The sequence below is a fragment of the Dermacentor silvarum genome, chromosome 4 (genome assembly GCF_013339745.2).
Source record: "Dermacentor silvarum isolate Dsil-2018 chromosome 4, BIME_Dsil_1.4, whole genome shotgun sequence".
NCBI classification, from domain to species: Eukaryota; Metazoa; Arthropoda; class Arachnida; order Ixodida; family Ixodidae; genus Dermacentor; species Dermacentor silvarum.
The window spans coordinates 142707581-142732685 of record NC_051157.2 but is presented as its reverse complement, the minus strand read 5'-3'; the positions used below and the strand labels follow the sequence as shown (position 1 = coordinate 142732685).

The 25105-nt window shown below is 49.2% G+C and overlaps 13 non-coding genes across 13 annotated transcripts; all 13 read left to right on the top strand.

Annotated features, from left to right (window-relative positions):
* The first annotated feature begins 2126 nt into the window (after positions 1 to 2126).
* Positions 2127 to 2197, top strand: Trnag-gcc (transfer RNA glycine (anticodon GCC)). The gene has a single exon. It is a non-coding gene; the product is annotated as a tRNA-Gly (tRNA).
* Positions 2198 to 2267: 70 nt separating this feature from the next.
* On the top strand, positions 2268 to 2338 carry Trnag-gcc (transfer RNA glycine (anticodon GCC)). Its single transcript has one exon. It is a non-coding gene; the product is annotated as a tRNA-Gly (tRNA).
* Positions 2339 to 2408: 70 nt separating this feature from the next.
* Trnag-gcc (transfer RNA glycine (anticodon GCC)) lies at positions 2409 to 2479 on the top strand. The gene has a single exon. It is a non-coding gene; the product is annotated as a tRNA-Gly (tRNA).
* Positions 2480 to 8368: 5889 nt separating this feature from the next.
* On the top strand, positions 8369 to 8439 carry Trnag-gcc (transfer RNA glycine (anticodon GCC)). Its single transcript has one exon. It is a non-coding gene; the product is annotated as a tRNA-Gly (tRNA).
* A 70-nt stretch (positions 8440 to 8509) lies between these two features.
* On the top strand, positions 8510 to 8580 carry Trnag-gcc (transfer RNA glycine (anticodon GCC)). The gene has a single exon. It is a non-coding gene; the product is annotated as a tRNA-Gly (tRNA).
* A 70-nt stretch (positions 8581 to 8650) lies between these two features.
* Positions 8651 to 8721, top strand: Trnag-gcc (transfer RNA glycine (anticodon GCC)). Its single transcript has one exon. It is a non-coding gene; the product is annotated as a tRNA-Gly (tRNA).
* Positions 8722 to 8791: 70 nt separating this feature from the next.
* On the top strand, positions 8792 to 8862 carry Trnag-gcc (transfer RNA glycine (anticodon GCC)). The gene has a single exon. It is a non-coding gene; the product is annotated as a tRNA-Gly (tRNA).
* Positions 8863 to 13956: 5094 nt separating this feature from the next.
* Trnag-gcc (transfer RNA glycine (anticodon GCC)) lies at positions 13957 to 14027 on the top strand. Its single transcript has one exon. It is a non-coding gene; the product is annotated as a tRNA-Gly (tRNA).
* Positions 14028 to 14097: 70 nt separating this feature from the next.
* Positions 14098 to 14168, top strand: Trnag-gcc (transfer RNA glycine (anticodon GCC)). The gene has a single exon. It is a non-coding gene; the product is annotated as a tRNA-Gly (tRNA).
* Positions 14169 to 14238: 70 nt separating this feature from the next.
* On the top strand, positions 14239 to 14309 carry Trnag-gcc (transfer RNA glycine (anticodon GCC)). Its single transcript has one exon. It is a non-coding gene; the product is annotated as a tRNA-Gly (tRNA).
* A 70-nt stretch (positions 14310 to 14379) lies between these two features.
* Trnag-gcc (transfer RNA glycine (anticodon GCC)) lies at positions 14380 to 14450 on the top strand. Its single transcript has one exon. It is a non-coding gene; the product is annotated as a tRNA-Gly (tRNA).
* A 70-nt stretch (positions 14451 to 14520) lies between these two features.
* Positions 14521 to 14591, top strand: Trnag-gcc (transfer RNA glycine (anticodon GCC)). Its single transcript has one exon. It is a non-coding gene; the product is annotated as a tRNA-Gly (tRNA).
* Positions 14592 to 22561: 7970 nt separating this feature from the next.
* On the top strand, positions 22562 to 22632 carry Trnag-gcc (transfer RNA glycine (anticodon GCC)). The gene has a single exon. It is a non-coding gene; the product is annotated as a tRNA-Gly (tRNA).
* Positions 22633 to 25105: the final 2473 nt, after the last annotated feature.

The window sequence follows — 25105 nt, the reverse complement described above, 5'->3', positions numbered from 1 at the left end:
AAGAGCAATTGATGAATTGAAACCTGGAAAAGCGCCAGGACCTGATGGCCTAGGCGCGGCTTTCTATAAGGTATTTAAGCATGAACTAGCAGTCGTTTTACACCATGTTCTAGCGGAGGCTTATGAAGTAAAATATATGCCACCATCTTTCCGGAAAACCCATACCGTCCTGATTCCGAAAACCAACGACCCTTTAAAGCTTCTCTCAGTAAGATCGTACCGCCCCATAAGTTTGTTAAATGTCGACTACAAAATATTTATGAAAGTGTTAGCAAGAAGGTTGCAGTCAGTGATGACATCAATAGTAGGCCCACATCAAACATGTGGCATAAGAGGCCGGTCGATACTGAATAATATACATGTGGCAAGAAGTATTCTTGAGTGTTGCGATGCTTGGGAAGGCAGAGTGGCAATGATGCAACTTGACTTGGAGAAGGCTTTCGATCGTGTTGTACACAGTGTGCTTTCTCTATTCTAGAGCATGTGAATGTTGGCAACATTATACTAGAAGGATTGAAACTATGTTATGAAGAGTGTAGCACGAACTTGATAGTAAACAAACAGCTCTCTGGGGAAATTAAAATCTGTAGAAGTATAAAGCAAGGATGTCCGGCTTCGTCACTTCTCTTCGCAATTTACTTGGAGCCTTTTTGCTTAAAAGTGATACACAGTGACAAAATAAGGGGATTCCGCTTAATGATGAGTGAAGTGAAAATTCTCTCGTATGCAGATGATGTTGCCGTCTTTTGTGGGGACAAGGAAAGTGTTAGCGAAACTGTTCAACAAGCTCGAACGTTTTGCAAAATGTCTGGAAGCGTTGTTAACTGGGAGAAGTGTAAAGGTTTCTGGCATGGAAGCTGGGATGAGAAGCCCAATGTCTTTGAAAACCTACAGTGGACAGTCTCGCCCCAAAAATATCTAGGAGCACCTTTAAACTGGTATGATGATCCTTCAGAATATTGGAAAGAAGAGATTGAACGGGTGCGCACGAAAACCACCAAATGGGGACGAAAAAATTTATCCATATTTACTAGGTCAACGATTTGCAATACGTTCCTTGTTGCACGAATTTGGTATGTGTTGCAGGTGATTGCTATGTCACGAGCTAGTGTGCAAAAATTTCACAGGATCCTTGCAGTATTTGTACGGAATTCAACATGGGAGCGCACAAGCCGACTAAACTTGTTTCACTCCCTGAAAAGGGGAGGGCTTGGCTTAGCCCATCTTTTTCTGAGGCAGATTGTCTCAAGGTTTATATTTTTGCGGGACCAGCACGACCCTTTTTTGCGTGCAGTGCTTCAAGTGAGATTGCACAGCGCCATTCCTGAGTTTATTGTGTCTTCGTGTGAGGTTACAGGAAGTAGTTTGTGCGGGTATCTACGCGAAGTTGTAAGCGCTTTCAAAATTCTTAAAGTAGGTTTCTCGTTAGATTATCTCACCTTCGTATCAAAGAAACAACTGTATAAAGATCTACGTGACGTCATGCTTCCAGTGCCTCTTTATCGAAACATGTTTTTTGTCAGTGCGGGTAAGGACGTTTTAAAAAGAGTTAAAAGAATGCCGGTTCGACCGTCCTGTGAAAACTTTCTTTTTTCTACTTCATAGTGGTACGCTCCCAGTCAAACCTTGGCTGCAGGAAAAGGGTTTTTTTGTTCCATGGTCAGCTGTTTGCCTTTTATGCCGGAAGCCTGAAACAGTAATCCATATATTCCTGGACTGTTATGATTCTATATTTCATTGGGACATTCTCCAGAGAACGCTGAAAAAGGATTTGCCCCTCACACCATATGGGATTCATTTTCTTCCAGTAAACAATGATGAGGGCGTACCATATGACATGTTCATGGTATTAAGCCTGCATAGTATCTGGAAAACCAGAATGGCATTCAAACATGCAGAACCTGTTGTAAGAACGGTAAGGGAAAACTTCATTGAAAGTATTGCCTATATGCGTGATGTGTACCAATCAAAAGATGAACAGCCAACATGGTTTCCCGTACTTAATGACCTAGTGTCATCAAAGCCCTTTTAGTCGTGCCGCGTCAACAAGCTATTGGTTGGCGCTTTTAGCATTTTTTATGTTGGGTTCCGTGTTGTATGTTGTTATGGAAATAAAGAAAAAAAAAGCGTCGGTGGTTCAGTGGTAGAATACTCGCCTGCCACGCGGGTGGCCCGGGTTCGATTCCCGGCCGACGCAGTTTTCTTTTTTAGCGATGCTAAGTGATGTTGCGCACGTGTCCGATCTACGTATGAAGGTCCTTCACAGGGCGTCGGTGGTTCAGTGGTAGAATACTCGCCTGCCACGCGGGTGGCCCGGGTTCGATTCCCGGCCGACGCAGTTTTCTTTTTTAGCGATGCTAAGTGATGTTGCGCACGTGTCCGATCTACGTATGAAGGTCCGTCACAGGGCGTCGGTGGTTCAGTGGTAGAATACTCGCCTGCCACGCGGGTGGCCCGGGTTCGATTCCCGGCCGACGCAGTTTTCTTTTTAACACGAAAGTGTTTTATGCCGGGGTCCACCAAGACTTCACTGACGTATTTCCGTCACGGAAATACGTCAGTGAAGTTTCGTGTGACGTATTTCCGTGACGTATTTCCGTCACGGAAATACGTCACACGAACATACACGAACATAATACAAAGAAAGAAACCAGAAGGAAAAGTTCCACAAACATGCAAAATTTGGAAATCGAACCCACGACCTCTCGGTCCGCGACGATAGATCGCCGAGCGTTTAACCCATTGCGCCACAAACGCATTTGCAGAGAGCTACACAGACGCGCCTTATATATCTAACACTCCTCCGTGTACCCGCGCTCTTGCTCGGGGCGGTGCCGCCGCCTACGAGCAGAAAAGAGAAGTACTGCATTATGACACTAACGCGCACCGACAGTGAACGCTTCGGTGGTCTCAGCACTACGACGCCTCGATGCCAGCATTCGAAGGGACGCTGGCATCAAGAAGCACTACCAACTAGGTGGCGTTCACCGTACTCAGCACAGCGGAGCGTGGCCTCCGCAATTAGCTCTGAAAATGTTTCTGAAGTTGATCGCGGAGGCTGCAATTACGACGCGCTGTACGCGCTGATTTGACTCGGTGACGATTCAGTTACGTGCTTTGTCTTGCGCGTTGTATTAGTGTGTCAGTTACGTGCTTCGTCTTTCGCGTTGTGCTAGCGTGTGCAGCGTAGTGCAGCTTCCATATGCACGACGGTTGCTCATGGTCATCGACGTTGGTAGTCGTGATGGAGGAGACGTGCCACCAGGCGTCAGCGTGGGTGCATCAACGCCTAAGGGCGCTTTAGCCACAAAACACCAATAGACATTATATATCAATGTGCAATAAACATTACACTACTTCTGTGAAGACACGTTTCACTTTCGTGTTCTATACCGATTCCTATATAAGAGGGATCAACCACATTTTTTTAGCGATGCTAAGGGATGTTGCGCACGTGTCCGATCTACGTATGAAGGTCCGTCACAGGGCGTCGGTGGTTCAGCATTCTGCTTCCGGCCACCGAGCGTGACGGTTCGTGGGATCATGGCCTCTTCAAGGGCAGTGACAGCGGCTACTTTTGGCCGCGGAAACAGGTACAGCAACGACGAAGAAACGGAATACCAGTTTATTTTGCCTCAACTGCCAAAAGGACGAATAGTGAATAACACCGTGTTTCTGCATGGTGATGTACGAGCGAGGCCTTACAAGGTCGAAGATTTTAGGGATGCCCTAACGCCTACGAGCCTGCTGCCGGAAATTGTGTGCCTTGGGGCCTACCAAGTTAATCATGTGTGGGCGGTGACCCTCAGTGACGCAGCTGCAACGAAGCGCCTGCTGGCCTTGAAAGAACTTCAGGTGAAGGGGCGGCGATGTGTGATCGTCGACCCTCAGGATCAGCAGGTGAAGCTCAGACTTCACGGGCTGCTGCACGGTGTGGCCGAGGAAGACGTCCGGACTGCATTGGCGGCCTTCGGCTAAGGTAGAAGAGGTGAGTCGAGAGAAGTGGCGCGTCCAAGGTGTCGCAGACAAATGTTCCACCACGAGGACTGTTCTTCTCAAGCTGAAGAGTGGCCTGAAAGTGGAAGATATTCCTCACCAGATACGTGTTGCCGGAGAGTTGGCCTTGGTGGTGGTACCCGGTCGACCGATGCAGTGCCTCCGCTGCCAAGGCACTGGGCACGTGCGGCGGGAGTGTAAGGTGCCACGCTGCTCCCGGTGCCGACGTTACGGGCACATTGACACCGAATGCGTCAAGACCTACGCTACCGCGACTGGCCCAGCCGCGAGTCAAGAGGCAGCAGAACTTGTCATGGATGTGGTCGAGACCGAAGACGCTGCTAAGGGAGCCGGAGACCTTGGGCACCCAGCGACAGGTGCTGGGTCGGTACCGGAGGGCGTTGACGCCAAAGGAAAGGGAACTACGGAGCAAGTGACTGCGCCGGCACGGGTCGACGCGGAAGCTGTCCATGCAAAAGAAGGCGCAAGTGAAGACGAAGGAGACGACGACGATGCACCGATGCAACAGGGCGAGGCCGCTATCGACGGTGACCGGGCTGCTAGTCTCGGAGCCACCTTCAAGCGTCCCCGTGATGAGGCCGAGGACAAGGACAACGCGGCAACCAGCTCCAGTGATGGGCCGCCGGCGAAATCGCCTCTTGGGAGGCGCTCGAGCTTCAAACCAAAGCCGAACGTTCCGTCCGTCAGAAAGCCTGGGGACCAAGCCCAGCAGACAAACAACGACGAGAAACCGGGCGGTCCCGGAGACGGCTAGCCGACGGCTGGTCGTGAGGGGTAAGCACCATGCTCCGGGCCTACCTCATTCTCTAGTTCATCATGGCTCCTAATCCGTCACTCAGTATTGCAACTCTAAACGTTAGAGGGCTGGCAGCTAGGCGTAGGCAGAGTCAAGTCCTACGGTTGGCCACTGACCAAGACATAGACGTTCTAGCTGTCCAGGAGACCAAGGTAGACGGGGAGGAGGAGACCGGGAGCATGGTGAGGCGTTTCACGACCAGATATTATGCGGTGGTGAGCCACGCGGTAGGGACGTCAGCGGGATGCGTCCTGTTTATTAAGAAGTTACCCGACCTTGTGGTTGAAAGTGTATTTTCATGTCAGACGGGAAGAATGGTCGTTTGCGACTTAGTTTGTGGTGGAGTCGAATTCAGAGTTATGTGCATATATGCGCCAAATGTTGTAGAAGAGCGTGCTGTATTTTTTTCGAATCTTTTTCAGTACATTAGCCGTGATAAGTGCATGATTTTGTTGGGGGATTTCAACTGTGTTTTGAGGGCTCGGGATCGATCCAATAATGCCGGTATTCGAGATAAAAGCAGTCACATACTTTCCAAGTTGATTAGTGATAGTGAACTAGACGATGTATGTGACTGTCTGGAGGGGGAGCGGGAGGTGATGTATACACGATTTCAAGGCAGTAGTCATGCGCGGTTAGACCGCTTGTACATGTCACAAGACATGATTCCAATGTGTCACAGTTATTCTGTCGCACCTGTGTCGTTCTCAGATCACTGCTTGGTGAAGTGTCACATCGGTATGAAGAAGAAGGAATCATCTTTTAACTGGGAACTATGGAAAATGAATGCCTTACTACTAAAAGACGAGCCATTTGTAGAGGCAATACATGAGGCCGTTATGGAAGTATGCGATGAAAGTACTGAAACCATAGCAGAGAAATGGGAATGGTTCAAACAAAAGGTAAAAATGAAAGCAATAGAAAGGTCGAGCTGCTTAAAGTTTGAGAGGGAAATGAAAGAACGAGACTTACGAAAGATACTTAATCAGCTGATAGCGCTGGAGTGCGAAGAGCCAGGGGCGTATAAGCAAGATATGCGAACCATCAAAGAAAAAATCGAACAGTTGGACAAAGAACGCTATCAAGGTGCGATTGTGCGAGCAAGAGCAAACGCATTAGTAGCGGGAGAGACGCCCACCAAAAGGGCACTAGGACTTGAAAAAGCTCATGGTCGACGTAATCATGTCGATAAGATCTCGTGGAATGGCACACTAGTCGAAGATAATAAGAGCATAGGCCGAGCGTTTTTAGAGTATTACCAGTCACTGTTTGCATATCAAGAAGCTAATGTAGATGAGTTCAAAAGGGTCTTTCTCAGTCGCATGCCGCGATTGAGTGACGACACGAAGGACCGATTAGAAGGACTATAAGAGAACACGAAGTCGTAAAAGCAATAAATGATTTGAACAATGGCAAATCACCTGGACCTGACGGTCTGAGCGCTTGTTTTTATAAAGCCTTCAAGAAAGAACTTTCGCCCCTGCTAACAGGCCTGTTTAACGACGCGTATGTGAACAAAGCTTTGCCGCCTTCTTTTGGTAAAGCGCATACCATCTTGATACCTAAGAGTGACAAAGCGGAGAAACTTAGGCTCGTGACATCTTATAGGCCGATATCTTTAACCAATGTCGACTATAAGATTTTCATGAAGGTTTTGGCAGCCAGACTTCAAAGCGTCATCAAAGAAATCGTCGCAGACCACCAAACGTGTGGGATCAAAGGGAGGTCAATTTTTTCGAATATTCACACGATGCGGTGCGTGCTCGAGTGCTGTGACCTCACTTACGATGGCGTCGCAGTGCTCCAGCTTGACCTAGAGAAAGCTTTTGACTGTGTGTCTCATGATATTTTGTTTGCCATTCTGGATCACGTTAATGTAGGTGCCATCATCACTGAGGGAGTGGCATTGGCGTATCAGAACTGCACAACACGTTTAATTGTGAATAAATCATTGGGGGCCCCCATTAACGTCATGCGTTCTGTGCGTCAAGGCTGCCCCCTCAGTCCTCTTTTGTTTGCAGTTTACATTGAAACGATGTGTTTGGCGATAACTGAGAACGATCAAATACGCGGTTATAGCTTGGCAGCCGCAGAAGTCAAGCTCCTGGCATATGCAGATGATATCGCCGTGTGTTGTACAAACAGAGAAAGCGTAACGGAAACAATACGTGTGGTGAAACAGTTTTGTGATGTAACGGGCAGTAAAGTGAACTGGGGTAAGTCCCTCGGTTTGTGGCACGGAGAGTGGTCCTCGGCCCCGGACAACTTTGCGAATGTGAGCTGGGTGAAAACCCCTACCAAGTATCTCGGTGTTCCCTTGGATAGCTACAAACAGAGCGAGGAATACTGGACGAACCAAATAAAAGAAACAAAAGAAAAAGCAGACAGGTGGAAAGGCATCAACCTGTCCATTTTCGCAAGGGCAACTGTATGTAATTTGTTTTTCATTACGAAGTTGTGGTACGTCATGCAGACGTTGTTTTGTTCAAGGGTAAATGTGCAAAGATTGCACAGAGTGTTCGCCGTTTTTATCTGGGACTCTAACTGGGAAAGATGTAGCCGAACAAATCTGTTCAGGCGGGTGAAGGAAGGTGGCCTGGGCTTGGCGCATCTTTTTGTACGACAACTTGTCAATAGATTTCTGTTTTTTCGAGATGTGCGTGATCCTTTTCTGCGTACGGTATTACAGCTCAGATTAAGAGCTGCGCTGCCGGCGCTCATTGTTAGTACCAATAGTATGCCAGGAACGATTCGCGGCTATCTTAAAGAGGTAGTCGACAGTGTGCGCTTTCTTTCTGTGCGTTTTTCTTTCGATTATTTATCTGCCGTGAAAAGAAAGACATTATATAAAGATGTATGCGATATTATTTTTCCAGTGCCATTGTACAGAGCGATATACAGTGGAGGACCAGGACAGGATGTCCTTAAACGGGTGAAAAGAATGGAGGTGCCTACTGGGGCAAAAACATTCTTTTTTAGGCTACACACAGGAACACTGTCAGTGAAGACGTTCATGGAAGAACGCGGCTTCCTTGTACCATGGGGCCCACACTGCTTGATTTGCAAGCAACCTGAAACTGTAGATCATGTGTTTTTGCATTGCTGGGAAGGGGTGTACTTCTGGGACGTCCTAAAACGGACAATCAAGAAGGAGTTTCCGTTGAATCCGCATGGGATCAGGTACTTACCGATTGACAATGAGGACGGGGTTCCATACGACCTAATTATGCTCAATGGCCTCCACTGTTTATGGCGGGCACGAATGGCAGGGTACCATTGCGACCCAGATGCTAGGCCTGCTCGTATTTATTTTTGGAGAAAGTATGTCTCGTTTCATTGAAATTAAGAAAATGCAAGATATTGTACCCGATTGGCTGTCGAGGATAGAACCTCTGACAGCTTTAAAAGAATTTTAGTTTGACAACGCCAGTCCATGTTGGGCTGATGGCTTTCATGTTTTTCAGTATGTTCTGTAGGTGTTCTTTTTGTGATGTCTGTTTCTATACCATGTGCATTGTACATTGTCAAAGACCGGCAATAAATAAAAAAAAAAGGGCGTCGGTGGTTCAGTGGTAGAATACTCGCCTGCCACGCGGGTGGCCCGGGTTCGATTCCCGGCCGACGCAGTTTTCTTTTTTAGCGATGCTAAGTGATGTTGCGCACGTGTCCGATCTACGTATGAAGGTCCGTCACAGGGCGTCGGTGGTTCAGTGGTAGAATACTCGCCTGCCACGCGGGTGGCCCGGGTTCGATTCCCGGCCGACGCAGTTTTCTTTTTTAGCGATGCTAAGTAATGTTGCACACGTGTCCGATTTACGTATGAAGGTCCGTCACAGGGCGTCGGTGGTTCAGTGGTAGAATACTCGCCTGCCACGCGGGTGACCCGGGTTCGATTCCCGGCCGACGCAGTTTTCTTTTTTAGCGATGCTAAGTGATGTTGCGCACGTGTCCGATCTACGTATGAAGGTCCGTAACAGGGCGTCGGTGGTTCAGTGGTAGAATACTCGCCTGCCACGCGGGTGGCCCGGGTTCGATTCCCGGCCGACGCAGTTTTCTTTTTTAGCGATGCTAAGTGATGTTGCGCACGTGTCCGATCTACGTATGAAGGTCCGTCACAGGGCGTCGGTGGTTCAGTGGTAGAATACTCGCATTCTGCTTCCGGCTTCCGAGCTGAACGGTTGTGGGATCATGGCCTCTTCCGGGGCAGCGACAGCGGTCACTTCTGGCCGCGGAAACAGGACCAATGACGATGCCAAAGAATATCCGTTTATTCTGCCTCAACTGCCTAAAGGACGAGTGGCTATTAATACCGTGTTTTTGCACGGTGATGTACGTGCGAGACCCTGCAAGGTCGAGGACTTCAGGGACGCCCTGCTGCCAACGGGTTTGCTACCTGACGTGGCATGCATAGGGGCGTACCAGATTAATCACGTCTGGGCGGTGACCCTCAAGGATGCGACCGCTACGAAACGGCTGGTGGACCTCAAGGAACTGCAGGTGAAGGGACGACGGTGCGTCATCGTCGACCCGCAGGACCAGCAGGTGAAGCTGAGGCTACACTGGCTGCTGTACGGTGTTTCCGACGAGGACGTCCGGACGGCGTTCGCGGCCTTTGGCAAGGTGGAGGAGGTAAGCCGGGAGAGGTGGCGTGTCCTTGGCATGGGGGACAAGACCTCAACCACACGGACCGTGCTCCTCAAACTGAAGAGTGGCGTCAAGGTGGAGGACCTTCCGCATCAGGTCCGCGTAGGCGGTGAATTGGCCCTGGTGGTTGTTCCCGGTTGGCCCATGCAGTGCTTGCGCTGCCAGGGCACGGGACACGTCCGCCGGGAGTGCAAGGTCCCCCGATGTTCCCGGTGTAGGAAAATTCGGCCACGTCGACGAGGACTGTGTCAAATCTTACGCCACCGTGACAAGTCCAGTAGTGACCGACGTCGTGGCAGAGCATGTCATGGACGTGGTCGAGGCGGAGGACGCCGCTGAAGGAGCCGGAAGCCTGGTGACCACCGCGACAAGCAGTGGCACGTCGAACGGAGGCGCGGAAGGCAAGGCAGCTGAGGCTGCCGAGAAGCCAAGAGAGCCCGTACAGGTCGAGACTGCGGAAGGCCAAGTGACGGGAGGCGTTAGTGAAGGCGCCCCCGACGACAACACCGTGGCAATGCAGCAGGAGGAGACCGTCAACGACAGTGACCGGCCAGCGACTCCCGGTGCCCCAGTCAAGCGCCCGCACGACGAAACTAACCGGGACGAGGGTGCAGGAAGCACCAGCGAGGGGCCGCCGACGAAGACGCCGCTTGGGAGACGCATGGGCTTCAAGCCTAAGGCGAATCTCCCGACCGAGAGAAAGCCTGGGGACAATGCGCCACCGACGAACAACGCCGGGAAGCCGCAAGGTCCCGGAGGCGGCTAGCCAAGGGCTAGTCGTGAACGGTAAGCACCATGCTCCGGGTCTACCTTTTCTTTAGTTCAAGATGGCTGAAATTCCGTACTTTAGTATTGCCACATTAAATGTGAGAGGGTTGGCGGCTAGTCGTAGGCAGAGTCAGCTCCTACGGTTGGTCACTGACCACGAGATAGACATACTAGCCATCCAGGAGACTAAGGTGGACGGAGAGGAGAAGACCGGGAGCATGGTGCGGCGTTTCACGAATAGATATTTCGCGGTGGTTAGCCATGCGATAGGCACATCGGGCGGGTGCATACTTTTTGTGAAAAAACTGCCGGGTCTAGTGATTGAAAGTGTATATTCTTGTCAGTCTGGCAGGATAGTTTTTTTCGATGTTGTTATGTGTGAAGCTGAGTTCCGCGTCATATGCATATACGCGCCGAATTCAGTGGACGAGCGATACTTTTTTTTTCGAACCTTGTACAGCATGTACGTTGTGATAAGCGCGTAATCCTGCTAGGCGATTTCAATTGTGTGTTGAGCGCTAAAGATAGAGTCAGCAATACCGGTATGCGTGACCGAAGTTGTGACGTGCTATCAAATCTTATATGCGAAAATGAGCTTGAAGATGTATTTGAGTGTCTGGAAGATGGACGCGAAGTAACCTTTACGCGTTTTCAGGGCAGTAGCCATGCGCGACTGGATCGCATGTATATCTCTTTGGATATGATTCCAACATGCCATCGGTATTGCGTTTTACCAGTGTCGTTTTCCGACCACTGCCTGGTAAAATGCCATGTAGGTATCGAAAAAAGGCGAAATGCTTTTGATTGGGATAAGTGGAAAATGAACGCGGTATTACTAAACGATGAGCCATTTGTACAGGCAGTACGCAGTATGGTTACTGAACTACGTGAAGGTACAGCTGAAACAATCGCAGATAAGTGGGAATGTTTCAAACAAAAGATTAAGATGAAAGCCTTAGAACGATCGAGCTGCTTAAAGTTTGAGAAGGGAATGAAAGAAAGAGGGTTGCGGACACTGCTTAAGCAGCTGATTGCGCTTGAATGTCGAGATCCCGGTGCGTACAAAGATGACGTGCGAAGCGTCAAAGAAAAACTCGAACTGTTCGACAAGGAGCGTTATCAAGGTGCCATTGTGCGCGCACGAGCAGAAGCGCTAGCGGCAGGGGAGACGCCCACTAAAAGGGCGCTTAGTCTAGAGAAGACGCATGGACGACAAAGCCATGTTGATAAGATATCAATAAATGGGACTGTTGTTGAAGACAACGAAAGCATAGGTCGCGCCTTTTTCGACTACTACCAGTCGCTCTTTGCGTTTCAGGAAGCAAATGTAGAGGCCTTTAAAACTGACTTTCTCCACCGCATGCCGCGATTGGGTGAAGACACCAAAGAGCGACTGGAAGGCAAAATAACCCAGGGGGAAGTCGAGAAAGCAATCGACGATTTGAACATGGGCAAGTCGCCGGGACCTGATGGTCTCAGCGCTGCGTGGTACAAGGCTTTTAAAATTGAACTGGCCCCTTTGATAGCAGACGTATTTAATGACGCATATGAACAGAACTCCTTGCCACCTTCCTTTGGAAAAGCGCACACCATACTAATCCCTAAGAGCGATCAAACAGATAAACTAAGGTTCGTGTCATCATATAGACCGATCTCACTAACAAATGTCGATTATAAGATATTTATGAAGATTTTAGCAAGCAGACTTCAAGGCGTAATCAAGGATATAGTAGCAGACCACCAAACTTGCGGCATCAAGGGGCGAACAATTTTGTCGAACATCCATAAGATGCGCTGTGTTCTCGAGTGCTGTGACATCACCTATCGCGGCGTTGCAGTTCTTCAGCTCGATCTCGAGAAAGCGTTCGACTGTGTCGCGCATGCTGTTTTGTTTGCCATCTTAGATCATGTTAATGTCGGTTCCATCATCACTGAGGGCGTGGCCTTGGCGTACCAGAACTGCACAACAAGATTCATTGTTAATAAGTCACTGGGGGCCCCCATTAACATCATGCGTTCAGTGCGCCAAGGCTGCCCCCTCAGTCCGCTTCTGTTCGATATTTATATTGAAGCAATGTGTCTGGCGATTACTGAAAATAACAGAATACGCGGTTTTAGACTAGCAGCGACAGAAGTCAAGCTGCTCGCGTATGCAGATGACATTGCAGTGTGTTGTACGGACAAAGCGAGCATAACCGAAACAATTAATGTGGCGAAACATTTCTGCGATGTAACTGGCAGCCGAGTAAATTGGGGCAAATCCCTCGGGCTGTGGCACGGGGAGTGGCCGTCTGCTCCGGACCATTTCGCGAACGTCAACTGGGTCAAAACTCCGCCAAGGTATCTCGGGGTTCCCCTCGACTGCTACAATAGTAGCGATGAATACTGGAGGAGTCTAAATAAAGAAATGAGAGAAAAAGCAGACAGATGGGCAGGCACTAACCTGTCCATTTTTGCAAGAGCGACTGTGTGCAACATGTTTTTTATATCTAAGTTATGGTATGTCATGCAAGTGTTGTTTTGTTCTAGAGCAAACGTGCAAAGGCTGCACAGAGTGTTTGCTGTTTTCATCTGGGGTTCGACATGGGAAAGGTGCAGCCGAACAAACTTGTTCAGAAGAGTGAAGGACGGGGGTGTGGGCTTGGTTCATCTTTCTGTAAGACAGATGGTAAATCGATTTTTGTTTTTTCGGGATGAGCGTGACCCCTTCTTGCGCACTGTGTGCCAGCTCAGGTTGAGCGACGCTTTGCCGGAATATGTAGTTAGTGTAGAAAGCATGACCACAACACTGCGTGGGTATTTCAAGGAAGTGGTCGATAGTGTACGCTTCCTCTCTGTGCGCTTCTCAAACGATTATCTTTGTGAAGTTAAAAGGAAAACACTGTATAGAGATCTTTGTGATGTACTATTCCAAGTGCCAATTTACAGAGCCATATTCAGTGGAGCGCCTGGACAGGATGTGCTCAAACGGGTGAAACGCATGCAGGTACCACCAGGCGTAAAAACTTTTTTCTTTATGCTACATACAGGAACGCTCCCAGTCAAGACGTTTATGAAAGAACGGGGTTGTACGGTACCATGGGGATCGCACTGCTTGATCTGCAAGCAGCCCGAAACAATAGACCACGTTTTTTTGCACTGTTGGGAGGGGGTTTACTTCTGGGATGTGTTACAGCGAACACTCAAGAAAGAGTTGCCGCTGGACCCCCATGGGATACGATTTCTGGCATGTAAGGATGGTGACGGGGTCCCTTATGACTTTATCATGTTGAATGCGCTCCACTGTCTATTGCGCGCACGAATGGCGGGGTACCATTGTGATCCTGACGCTAGGCCCGCGCGCATTTATTTCAAAGAATGTATGGCCAGATTTATTGAAGCGCAGAGAATGCAAGATTGTGTACCGGATTGGTTGTCACGGCTAGAACCTTTAACAACCATGAAGGAATTTTAATGTGACAATGCCTGCCCAACAACGACGGGCGGCTTTTATGTTCTTCCTTTCCTTTTTTATCCTGTACAATTGCTTCCGAATGTTATATTTCAATGTGTGCACATTAGTTTGTTCTGTCACGTCGAAGACCGGCAATAAATAAAAAAAAAAGTGGTAGAATACTCGCCTGCCACGCGGGTGACCCGGGTTCGATTCCCGGCCGACGCAGTTTTCTTTTTTAGCGATGCTAAGTGATGTTGCGCACGTGTCCGATCTACGTATGAAGGTCCGTCACAGGGCGTCGGTGGTTCAGTGGTAGAATACTCGCCTGCCACGTGGGTGGCCCGGGTTCGTTTCCCGGCCGACGCAGTTTTCTTTTTTAGCGATGCTAAGTGATGTTGCGCACGTGTCCGATCTACGTATGAAGGTCCGTCACAGGGCGTCGGTGGTTCAGTGGTAGAATACTCGCCTGCCACGCGGGTGGCCCGGGTTCGATTCCCGGCCGACGCAGTTTTCTTTTTTAGCGATGCTAAGTGATGTTGCGCACGTGTCCGATCTACGTATGAAGGTCCGTCACAGGGCGTCGGTGGTTCAGTGGTAGAATACTCGCCTGCCACGCGGGTGGCCCGGGTTCGATTCCCGGCCGACGCAGTTTTCTTTTTTAGCGATGCTAAGTGATGTTGCGCACGTGTCCGATCTACGTATGAAGGTCCGTCACAGGGTGTCGGTGGTTCAGTGGTAGAATACTCGCCTGCCACGCGGGTGACCCGGGTTCGATTCCCGGCCGACGCAGTTTTCTTTTTTAGCGATGCTAAGTGATGTTGCGCACGTGTCCGATCTACGTATGAAGGTCCGTCACAGGGCGTCGGTGGTTCAGTGGTAGAATACTCGCCTGCCACGCGGGCGGCCCGGGCTCGATTCCCGGCCGACGCAGTTTTCTTTTTTAGCGATGCTAAGGGATGTTGCGCACGTGTCCGATCTACGTATGAAGGTCCGTCACAGGGCGTCGGTGGTTCACGATTCCACTTCCGGTCACCGTTGTGTACGGTCGTGGGTAACATGGGCTCCGAAGGAGCGGATTCAGCGGCCCATTCAAGCCGCGGTAACAGGTCTTTTGCTTCAGTCGACCAGGACTATCAAGTTATTCTGCCTCAACTTCCCTCAGGTCAGGTTGTGATGAATACCATCTTTCTTCATGCGGATTTGCGGATGCGGCCATACCGCGTAGAAGACTTTCGTGACGCCATGGAACAGCTTGGTGCGCTCCCCGACGTTATCGCTTTGGGGGCGTACCGGATGAACCACGTTTGGGCCGTGACATTCAAGAACGCTGAAGCCACAAAGAAAATGTTGTCTAACGGAGACATACAAGTCAAGAATCGCCGATGCCTTGTGGTTAACCCAAACGACCAAGGATTACGACTGAAGTTGCACTGGCTTCTTTATGGCGTCAGCGATGACGAAGTGCGTACGGCCTTGGCACTGTATGGAAAGGTTACAGAAGTCACGAAGGAAAAATGGCGTGTGCGCGGCATTACGGACAGAGCATCTACAACCCGCCAAGTCTCCATGAAACTCAAATCCGGCGTCACTATCGATGACCTACCTCACCAGTTGCGAGTAGGAAATGAACTCGCTCTGGTTGTTGTGCCAAACCGAGCACCATTATGCCTCCGTTGCAACACCACCGGTCACATCCGACGTGACTGTCGAGTGCCTCGCTGTTCGCAGTGTAGGCGCTTCGGTCACACCGACGCGGAATGCGTGACCACGTACGCAAGCATCACCGGAAAAGCAAAGAAAGACGTGGAGACTGAGCTCATAATGGATGAGGCCGACGCCGAGGAAGCCGCTAGTGACATGCGAGATCAGACAGACTCGAAGGAAGCAAACGAGGCCGTCCCTACCGACGCGTGGAAGGGTGTTTTTCCTGACAACACCACACCCCAGACAAGCGAAGTCTCTTTGACCCGGGAAACGCAGGAGAAGGACGAAGGCAAGGTAGTGGAAGCAGTGTTGGCTGTGGAAGCGCAAGCGGACGCGCAAGTCATGGAAGTTGAATCTGGGGCTTCTGCCAAGAGACCGCGCGACGAAGCAGGCAACGAAGTGGTCAAGCCAAGTGAAAGCAGCGGTGACGAACCGCCCACCAAAACAATCATGAAGGCCGGCCCTCAAACGAGCAGACGACCTAGCTTCAAACCGAAGCCCACCGTCCCTCCTGACCGCAAAATGGAGGGAACTATGCCCTCGTAACGAGGGACAACGCATAACCCAGCGACTCGCCCCGTTACGATTTCCAAGCACCCACCATGTTTTCAAGGCACCTAGCAGCTCAACCACAGCGCTGTAGACCCGCGAACTGCTTGCTGGACGCGACGTTGCCCAGCGAAGCAACGATTCAACCGAATACCAGCGCTAAATATCGAGGTAATTTCCATGCGGTCCACCTGTTTTCGGTTTAACCATGGCACTTAACCTTACGAAGCCCCTTCGTCTAGGCACTTTAAACGTTCGTGGTTTGGCAAGCAGGAGACGCCAATACCAAGTAAGCCGGCTTTTCCAAGAAAATAATTTAGATATAGTGGCAGTGCAAGAAACAAAGGTGGAAGGCCAGGAACAGACGGATCGCATGGTGCAGCCACTTAGAGCGCAGTATAATGTGTGCGTGTGCCATGCTGTTGGAACTTCGGGAGGCTGCGCTCTCTTCATTCGTAACAGCGTTGGTATTGTAGAGGAACAAGTGACTATATGTGGAGCGGGCCGATTTGTTATACTTGATTTTTGTTTTGCCGCCTTTAAGTGGCGCATAGTGTGTGTGTATGCTCCAAACGATGAATGTGCACGTAGAGCGTTTTTTGAACAGCTAGAAGAATACCTGAAGTGCGAGCGATACGTAATTTTGATGGGAGATTTTAATTGTGTGTGCAGACCACAAGATCGCGCAAAAAGAACAGCAACGTAAAGATACAAGCGCGCAGTTTTTAAATGTACTTGTAAACGATTATGATTTGGAAGATGTCGGTAGTCTTTTATCGACGGGGAAAACATCCGTTTATACATACTATCAAGGTGAAAGTCATGCGCGATTAGACCGAGCGTACAGTCAACCACAAAAGTTTGCGGACCACGCGAGCGCGTGGCCAAGAGCCTCTTCGCGACACTTCCGCTACGTCACCAGCGATCGACAGCAGCGCTACGTTGAAGACGCATGCCTCCTTAAATCTATGGCCTGTCTATTTTCGCACTGTGCGCAAATATTTTCTACCTATCTCTTTCAACGTGACGCGCTCTTTGTTAGCCAGGGCTACTTGCTTATATTTTGAGAGCAGAATATCAGTACAAGTAATCAGACAGCGTATTCTTCGGCTGTTATCAGTTCTATTTTCGCGTAGCCACGCTGTTTTTTTTTTTCGTGAGTGCGTGAGTGAGCGGTGAGGCAGCCATGGGACACAGATGCTTAGTCAGTAGGCAGAATTTTTCCGTTCCTCCCCCATCGCTAAGTGACAGTAGCGGCCGGGATTTGATCGCCTGCGCCCAGGTCTTGCTGCGCAAAGCCCGAACCACCGCGCTGCTATAGTGGTTACATTTCAAAAAATAAGAAATAATCGGGTGCTATGACTCTTTTTATAACCCTTTGCGGCACGGCGTCCTCGTTTGGGGACTCGAACTTCGGAGGCGCGTCCCACGCCACGTGCTTCTTCAAATGACCTAAAACTCAGTGTGCACATTCGTGTCCGCTTCCTGATGGGACAACTAGCGGTCAGTTAACTTCATTGTCCTGCGTATTGCTGCAGATGATCACTTTGCTGGAGACACTACCATGTTAGACAATCGTTCGACGTGCCGCGTTCCAAGACCAACGTCAAGAGTATTTTTTTTCTCCGGTCGACACGAATACAACCGAAAAAGCAAGTGTGCATGCGTTTCGGGCCTAATAGTTGATTCTTTTTGTGCAAGCATTGAAGCTGACGGATTTCAGAATTAGATAATGAGTTATACGCTAATTAATTTTTTTACTGAAACTCGCACAAAACAGCACATTGCTTCGTCTTCTTTCTTGGTATGTAACAGTGAGCGTCTTGAAATGATGCCATGCGCATTTGACGCATTTGCAGACAGTGCATCATAATTCGTGTCTGAAGGGGATGAATTTATTCACAAGACATTTACAGAACTGTCATGAAACATAGGTCTCTCAATGATCTAGTAGGAAGTGAAATGTCCGCCGTTTTCTAGCACCTTATTGATGCGTGTGGGCATCGACTCGTACAAAGATTCAGTAATCTCCGGTCGACCGCGCAGGCTTTCCCATTCTTGTGCGATCGCTTGCCACAGCGTATCGGCCGTGCGGCCGCGGTTGGCTCGTGTGGACAGCCGTTTCTTTAACATGCCCCAGACATTTTCTATGGGATTCAAGTCGGCGCCACATGGAGGCCACTCAAGCTGGCAAACAGCATGTTCTTCTAGCAATGACTGGACGATACGTGCTTTATGGATCGGGCTGCGGTCGTGTTGAAAAAAATAGCAGCCGTCGCTGAAGGGACCGTCCAGCGCATACGGAACGAGGTGTCTAGTGATGACGTCGCAGTACCGTGACGCAGTGAAGGGCCCTTCCAGACGCACAAGGGGACCAAGGCCATCTTTGCTGCTTGCTCCCCACACGCTCACGGAACACCGTCCACTGGATAGAACACTCTGTGTGTAATTAGGCAGATATCTGCAAGAAATAGCATACAATTGGGTTCCAGCGGCGCGTCTAAAAATGTTGTGATTCCTCTTGCGTATGAACTTTATAATGCTGTTATAGAGTTGCAATAGAAAACGTGCAAACATCATTAGATAGTACTGAAAGACCCACTGGCAGCTTTTAATTAGCTTCAGATAAGTAGTACTATGAAACAATCGTTAATGTTTTCAACATAATACCACTACAGAAAAATCTCGTAATGTCCAAAAGCTCATTTTACGTGAAACATGTTGCGATGCAGAATTAGCTTCGTGAATTAACTGCCAATACACTGTAAACACACCTGCAGTTTAGTGGACGCCAAACCCGCTTCCGTTGGTCCCAGCACGTGGAAAAAGTTGACTCGTCGCTAAAGATGACATCGCCCCATTTCTCTGTTGTCCAATCTTTCATTGCTGTAGCGAACATGAGTCGTTCTTGTAGCTGGCTGTCTGAGAGGCAGGGCTTCTGTGCTGCTACGAAAGACTGCAGGCCAAGCTCACTCAGCCTTCTTATTACAGTCTCAGACGATACCGTGAGCGAGAGCGCTTCTCGGATATCCTCTGCACTTTGAAAAGGATCAGCCACGATGGCGGCCGTAATCAGGCGGTCCTCTTCCTCAGTCGTGGCCCTTGGACGCCCACTGCGCTCCATATCTGTGAATCTGTCATCGTCGCGGGAAGCTTGAATAATCCTATTCACGGCAGTCCGGCTCCTGTTGGTTCGGCGGCAGATTTCGCGCTGAGGTATTCCCTCTATAAATAAACGCACAATGTGCCTTCTTTCGTCAAGTGGAACACGCAGCGGCATCTTTCCAAATAGGCAATCACCACGTGGCCTGAAGCAAGTCTATTACGTTTTCAGCGACTGATGCGAAGATGCGCCTATGTGTGAAAGAAAATTTTCTATGCATCCGCTTTTTCTTTATTTTTGATGACAGTGAAACACCTGCCTACCCTTTCTCTCAAGACGCAGAAGCAGCAACACTCATTGGACCAAGATGCTGCCAACCAAAGTGCGCCAGTAAACGTCGCGTAAAAAAATCGTCGCAGCGCTTCGTGAAACTTATCTACCCACTGGCACACCAGTCGACGAAGGTTGCAGTGATTGCTCCGATACTGCTATCAAGCCAGATATGTGGCGGTCTTATCGCAGACAGCGCTCTGCGTCAACACAACGAACTAACAATGTCATGCACGGGAATAAAAAATTAACAGGCAGGCGAGTACCAAGAGGGCTCATATCCGGGAGAGCGCCCCTGTCGCCGCTAGGTGGCGTACCGCTAGGTGGCGCGGATAGGCAGTCTGGCACGCGCTCGCGTGGTCCGCAAACTTTTGTGGTTGACTGTACGTTGCTTAACAGCTTGTGCCACTGTGTCAGAGTTACGAAATTAAACACGTCTCATTTTCTGACCATAGTCTAGTAATGTTTAATTTAGGGGAAAAACGAAAAGAAACGAATTTTAACTGGGATCTTTGGAAATTTAATGCGAAACTGCTTGATGATGAATGCTTTGTGAATGATATAAAAGAAATTATTTGTTCCTCAACGACAGCGCAGACCAATGACTGCATTGAAAGCTGGGAAATTCTCAAAACAAACGTTAAAATGAAAGCGATAGAAAGGGCAACTGTACTGCGTCGCAAGGAAAAACAAAGAAGAAAAAGAATTAATTAGCCAACTAGAATTCTTCATGTGTACAGAGTGTGAAAATGCTGGATCTTGCATGAAGCAGATAAAAGAAATAAAAAGTAAGCTCGAACTTATCGACCAAGAACGATATAAAGGAGCGAGCGCGGGCGGAACGATTGTGGAATGGGGAAACGCCCACTAAACGGGCGTTAAGTGACGAAAAGAGATACGCAACAAAAAAGACATAGAAGCAATAATATATCAATACGAGGAAACTTCCGAACCTACCATGATAGAACGAGCATTCATAGCTCATTATCGCGAACTGCTTGGACGCAAGAAAAAACTAGAAGAAGGATTTGAGCGAGACTTCCTTAATCTCATGCCACTTTTACAAGAAGACATTAAAGCAAACCTTGAATTTCCAATTACATTACGAGAAATTGAAGATGCCATCGATGGACTAGGTGCAGGAAAAGCTCCCGGGCCAGATGGCTTAGGAGCGGCCTTCTACAAGGCTTTCAAACATCAGCTTAGCCAATTACTGCATAGTGTTTTCGAGGAAATGTATGCAACACAGCGAACGCCACCATCTTTCCGAACATCCCATATTGTGCTAATCCCTAAGTGCGAAGACCCGGTTAAACTGTTGTCAGTAAAATCATACAGGCCAATAAGCCTTACAAACTGCGACTACAAAATATTTACAAAAGTGCTAGCGAAAAGACTTCAAAGTGTCGTAACACAGCTAGTGGGACCACATCAAACATGTGGCATCAAGGGCCGAACAATTTCCACGAATACGCATGTAGCTCGGTGTGTGCTTGAGTGCTGCGATGCCCTCTCCTGTCGGGTTGCATTGCTGCAACTGGACTTGGAGAAAGCGTTTGACAATGTATCCCATGAAGTACTCTTTTCATTATTAGAATACGTTAATGTCGGCAGAGTGATATTAAATGGAGTTAAAATGGCCTACTCAGAGTGCAGCACGCGGATCATTATAAACAAAAAGTTAAGTGAACCAATCCATCTTCTCTCCAGTGTTCGGCAAGGATGTGCAATCTCATCATTACTTTTTGATCTCTATTTGGAACCTTTCTGCTTGAGCCTAATTAATAGCCAAAATGTTCGCGGTTTTATGCTTGAAGCGACAGAAGTCAAGGTACTCGCATACGCTGATGACATTGCTGTCTTTTGTCAGGACCAGGAAAGCATCAAAGAGGTGGTTAGGCTGACGGGTAACTTTTGTAAGGAAGCCGGATGCAAGATTAACTGGGAGAAGACCATAGGGTTTTGGCATGGCGAGTGGAGCGAAAAACCTGAATTATTCGCTGGCGTACAATGGACAGCAATGCCAACAACGTACTTAGGTGCCCCTCTACAATGTTATGCGGATACCGAACAATATTGGAAAGAAGAAACAGAGCGCGTGAAAGAAAAGATACTGGGATGGCAGGGTCGGAATCTGTCAATGTTTGCACGTGCGACTACTTGTAATCTTTTTTTAGTCGCCAAGTTATGGTATGTGATGCAAGTATTGTTCATGTCCCGGGCTAACCTACAAAAAATTCACAGAGTCTTCGCAGTGTTTATTTGGGGTGGGAGTTGGGAGAGAACTAGTCGCACTAACCTGTTTTTGTCTGTGAAGAAAGCTGGACTTGGTCTGTCGCACCTCTTTATCAGACAAATTGTGTCACGTTTTATGTTTTTAAGGGATCAGTGTGACCCATTTTTGCGCACGGTGATACAAGTTCGCCTGCACAATGCACTACCGGAATTCATTGTTTGTACAAATAAGACCGCGTTACGCGGTATAAGAGGTTACTGGCACGAAGTTGTTGCTGCTTTTCGCATACTTAAGGCGCGTTTTTCTTTTGAATATTTGAGTATAGTGAAAAGGAAAAACCTGTACAAAGATTTATTGGATGTTATGTTACCTGTTCCCTTGTACAGAAACATATACACTGGAGGTACTGGACAAGACGTCTTAAAACGAGTCAAAGGAATGCCGATAAAACCCCATGTAAAATCATTCTTCTTCAAGCTCCATACAAACACTTTACCGGTAAAGACGTGGCTACAAGACAAAGGAATCTTCGTACCGTGGACAGTCAACTGCATACTATGCAAAAAACCAGAAACTATGGAACATGTATTTATCGATTGCTGGGATCCAATATTTCATTGGGACATCCTTCAGCGAACTATTAAAAAGGAACTGCCGATTACGCCACATGGAATCCGATTTTTACCAGTTGAGAATGATGGAGACATTCCTTATGACATGATAATGGTTCTGAGCCTCCATAGTATATGGAAAACTAGAATGGCAGTAAGACATGCCGACGTTAACCCTCATACTGTAAGGGAAAATTTTATCGAACATGTAGTGTATATGAGAGAGATTTACCGTGCACAGCCACAGCCACCTGATTGGGTGGGACTGTTTGATGAGTTGATCGCTTTCAAAAAGTTTTGAAACCTTCTGTGTTGTTCCCTTCTGAATCATGTAAACAGGCAATAAAGAAAAAAAAGAAAACAAAAAGCGTCGGTGGTTCAGTGGTAGAATACTCGCCTGCCACGCGGGTGGCCCGGGTTCGATTCCCGGCCGACGCAGTTTTCTTTTTTAGCGATGCTAAGTGATGTTGCGCACCTGTCCGATCTACGTATGAAGGTCCGTCACAGGGCGTCGGTGGTTCAGGGATTCTGCTTCCGGCCACCGAGCGTGACGGACGCATGATGACGGGCTCCGTAGGAGCGGCTTCAGCGGCCCAGAGCGGCCGCGGTAACCGGAGTGTCGTTGCGGACAACGAGTACCAAGTTGTTTTGCCGAGTTTGCCAACAGGGCGTTTTGTTGTGAACACAGTTTTTTTACATTGTGATATCAGGGCCCGCCCATACCGGGTGGAAGATTTCCCCGATGCGCTCGCTCCGTTATCGCTCCTGCCGGAAGTGGTGGCCCTCGGGGCCTACCGTATGAGCCATGTTTGGGCCGTGACCTTCAAAGACAACGAAGCTGTGAAGAAGATCGTCAGTGTTGGTGAGCTACAGGTCAAGAAGGGCCGATGCCTCGTCATTGACCCCGCCAACCAGGATGTACGCTTAAAAGTGCATTGGCTGCTGCACACCGTTCCTGACGAGGACGTGCGTCTTGCCTTCGCGCCGTTTGGAAAGGTCACGGACGTCGCCCGCGACCGGTGGCGGGTGCATGGCGTGGCTGACAAGAACTCTACCACAAGACTGGTTACGCTGAAGTTGAAGCCGGGCGTAATGCTTGACGACCTGCCACACCAGGTGAGCGTCTCCGGCGAGCTGGCTCTTGTGGTTGTGCCGGGCAGGGCCCCTCTCTGCCTACGCTGCCGCGGAACTGGCCATATTCGTCGCGACTGCCGCATTCCGCGGTGTGGTGCCTGCCGACGCTTCGGTCACGAAGAGTGTCAGTGCGAGCGGACGTACGCTAGTGTGACCGGACCCGTGAGCAACGACGACAACTCCGCCCTACTCATGGACGAGGCGGATATGGAAGACACATCGACCACGGCTAAGGAAGCAGCTGGCGAGGTGGCAGAGTCGGAGGCACGACCTCAGAAACAGGGGCAACATGTCGATGAAGCCGTCGACACTGAACAGCAAGAGCAAGTGGAGGGCACTGTAGCCATGCCGAACCGTGAGGAAGAGAGCCCACCTGACCCGGGAGCGGCCTCCACCCCCCCTGAACATGAAGACATGGACACCCATACCGGGCTTGCCAACTTGCAGGCGGGGAAACGTCCGCGCGACCAGACCAATAGCCTGGCTACGACGCAGGACAGCAGCGGCGGAGACGAGCCACCGCCCAAAGCGCCAGGTATGAGGAGACCAACCTTGAAGCTGCGGCCGAACATTACGGCCGATCCACGGCAGGCGGGTAAACCGCCTCCGTAGTTCTGTACTGTGTTTTGCTTGAGGCGGGTTGGGGGGTTCGTGAGTGCAATGGCCGTCACCCTGAGCGCTATTCTCTTGGATATGTGTCAGGAACGAGGGCCCGAGTTGCATGTCAGTGTTGTTTTCGAGAGGTCGGGTTGTGTTCCCATTTGTGGCACTCAACGCGGTTATCGGCGCGTCATTATCAACACTCGTCCCTGCGTAACTGTGACGGGCACCATTCTACCGTGTAGCCATGGCAGCTAATATCGAAGGAGCGCTACGTGTAGCCACGTTAAATGTACGAGGGCTCGGTGCAAGAAGGCGGCAATGTCAGCTAAGTCGCCTACTCTTAGATAATGACTTGCATCTTGTGGGAATCCAAGAAACCAAAATAGAGAGCCAAGAGCTAACCGACAGAATGGTGTCCAATTTTCGTGCGCACTTCGACGTGTGTGTTTCTCACGCTGTTGGTGGATCAGGTGGTTGCGCTATATTCATTCGAAGAAACTTTGGCATTTGTGTGAAGTCAGTGTTTTCGTGTGAAACAGGTCGCCTTTTAGTGGCTGATTTTTGTTATTGCGATATGGATTTCCGAGTCATTTGTATCTACGCGCCGAATATTGAAACAGACCGGCGGATCTTCTTTGAGCGACTTGAAGCGTACGTAAACTGCCACAAGGTGGTCATACTGCTGGGGGATTTTAACTGTGTGTGCACTGCTGACGATCGCGCAAAAGTTTCACGCGTTCGCGATAAGAGTGCTGTATTGCTAAATGCGCTGGTGCACGATTACGACTTGGAAGATATCGGTAGTGTCTTCGCCAGCGGTACCCACCCGCAGTTTACGCACTTCCAGCGTGATAGCCACGCTCGGCTAGATAGATTATATGTGTCAGCCGAATTGGTGCCCTTGTGTAGTGAATATGATGTGCAACCCATTGCATATAGCGATCACTGCTTGGTAACTGCCACTTTCGGGAAAAGACAGATCAAACACACCTTTAACTGGGACCTCTGGAAATTGAACGCGCAGTTGCTGGATGACGATGCTTTCGTTGATGCCGTTGCGAAGGAACTAGAAAACCTGATTTCAGTCGAATTAGCAAGCTTCGCCATTAAATGGGAAGAATTTAAACAGAAAGTAAAAACAATGGCTATTGAAAGAAGCAGTGTCCTTCGGCAT